This window comes from Populus trichocarpa, chromosome 3 (genome assembly GCF_000002775.5).
Source record: "Populus trichocarpa isolate Nisqually-1 chromosome 3, P.trichocarpa_v4.1, whole genome shotgun sequence".
In the NCBI taxonomy this organism is placed as follows: domain Eukaryota; kingdom Viridiplantae; phylum Streptophyta; class Magnoliopsida; order Malpighiales; family Salicaceae; genus Populus; species Populus trichocarpa.
This window is the reverse complement of record NC_037287.2, coordinates 9,441,433-9,443,405: the sequence shown is the minus strand read 5'-3', so window position 1 is coordinate 9,443,405 and position 1,973 is coordinate 9,441,433. Positions and strand designations below refer to the sequence as shown.

The following is a 1,973-nucleotide window of genomic DNA, read 5'->3' as shown; positions in this document are numbered from 1 at the left end:
TGCCTCGAGTTTTTTTTTTTCTCAATTTCATCATTTAATATTGAGTTGATTGTGAATTAGGCTTCATAATTTATTTTGGTTTGCTTTATATGAAGTTATTTTTGCCTAATGACTCGAGACATGGATTTGGTTGGTTATTTCGAGTTGACTCAGGTGGTTTTTTCATGTCCTTTTTTTAATTGATTTTTTTAATGTCATTCTTTAACATTGGGTTGATTGAGAATTGATCTTCATAATTTGTTTTAATTTTATTTCTATATTGTTATCTCGGTCTCATAAGTAAGGTCTGACAGGTTAACCCGGGTTGACTTTACTCATTTTTCTAATTGAATTTTATTTTCAATGTCATCCTTCAATATTGGGTTGGCTGAGAATTGAGCTTAATAAATTTGTTTTTTAATTTTCTTTCTACAAGATTATCAGGATCTTATGACCTGAGTTGGACATTTGATAGGTTAACCTGAGTTCATCTAAGTCAATCCGAGTAAACCCAAGTAGATCCAATATGTTGTTGTCTCAATATTTTAAAAAATATTGTCTTGATTTTTTTAGTCAAACTACATTTCTAAAGCGTGACACGGTCAACCTCCAATCTTCTACCTCGACCGATCGACCAGTTGGATCCAGTTGTATTAATCGATCAACTGTTTCACACAAAAATCATAATTTTATGAAGTTTTTATTCTAAATATATTTTATGAGTCAAATATACATCTTTGTCCAACTTGTTAACTCAAAAATAAACTTCAATTAAAATCGCAAAAGTTATTGTTTATACAGTAATGGGTGATTCTAAGCAGTTAAATGTAAGTCTACTATAACTAAATGAGGATTTGCCACAAACAGATTACGTGAATAGCCTAGCAGATGTATTTATGGACTTGTAGGATAGATCTAAACCCAAGAGGAGGTCTGGTCGTGTTAGACCAGAATAATAATTTAAAAGGGTCAAAACTTTTGATCCAACCGTTGAATTGTGCTCAAATGTTTACAGGAGTTTTCAAATATCATTTTCCTTACAATAGCTACTACATCGCAACGCGAACCATTGAATCTTTAAATATTAAAAATCTCGCTGACACACCCTGATTTTGGCAGTTTTAAAATTTTTCGTATTATTTTCAGAACCGTTCGACCAATTAAGTAAAAACTGGAATAGTATAAAGCGCTGACAACTATCTTGTCACACTTAAAAATAAAAATATTTAATAAATATTATGTTTTTAAAACTCAATATAATTAAATTGTGTTATCTAGTCAAATCTTGCTTACACATGTCAATTCTTGTGCTAAACGGCCAATTTATCTTAAAAAAGCTGGGAGAGTAAAAATAAACGACGCCTGAGAGATTCGAACTCTCGCGGGGAAACCCCATGTACTTAGCAGGCACACGCCTTAACCACTCGGCCAAAGCGTCGTTACACCTTTCATGCACTTTTAATTTGGTATTACTTGTTTATCTCCTTGGGTTCCATCCCATCCGCTAAAGGTGTATATTCACCAGGATTCAATAGCCTGTTTCAATACTCGGCTGCTCATGCGGCAGTTTTCCAAAACAAAAGGAAAGAGCATGATTAGTCCCTTATGCAATTTCTTATTTTCTTTCTCTCATCGCCATAAGTATTATTGGATTTGATATCCGTAATTTTCCCATAAGTGTAGACAATCACATACCACCGAAGTGCACTTGAATGGATTTAGTTACTATTTGTTTTTTTTTGTGTTTTAAAAATATTTTAAAAATATTTTATTTTTATTTTATTTTTTTTGCTTTAAATTAATATTTTTTAGTGTTTTTAAATCATTTTAATACGCTAATTTTAAAAATGATTTTAAAAAATAAAAAATATTATTTTGATACATTTATAAGTGAAAAGCAACCGTAACCACACTTCCAAAAAGATCTAGGTATTCAACTTGCCTTACAACCTACAATATGTTTAATGAAATAAATCACAAAATATATTAACAGA

The 1,973-nt window shown here is 30.9% G+C and overlaps 1 non-coding gene across 1 annotated transcript; it reads right to left on the bottom strand.

The window, feature by feature from the left end:
• Positions 1 to 1,335: 1,335 nt before the first annotated feature.
• Positions 1,336 to 1,417, bottom strand: TRNAS-GCU (transfer RNA serine (anticodon GCU)). Its single transcript has one exon. It is a non-coding gene; the product is annotated as a tRNA-Ser (tRNA).
• Between the last annotated feature and the right edge of the window lie 556 nt (positions 1,418 to 1,973).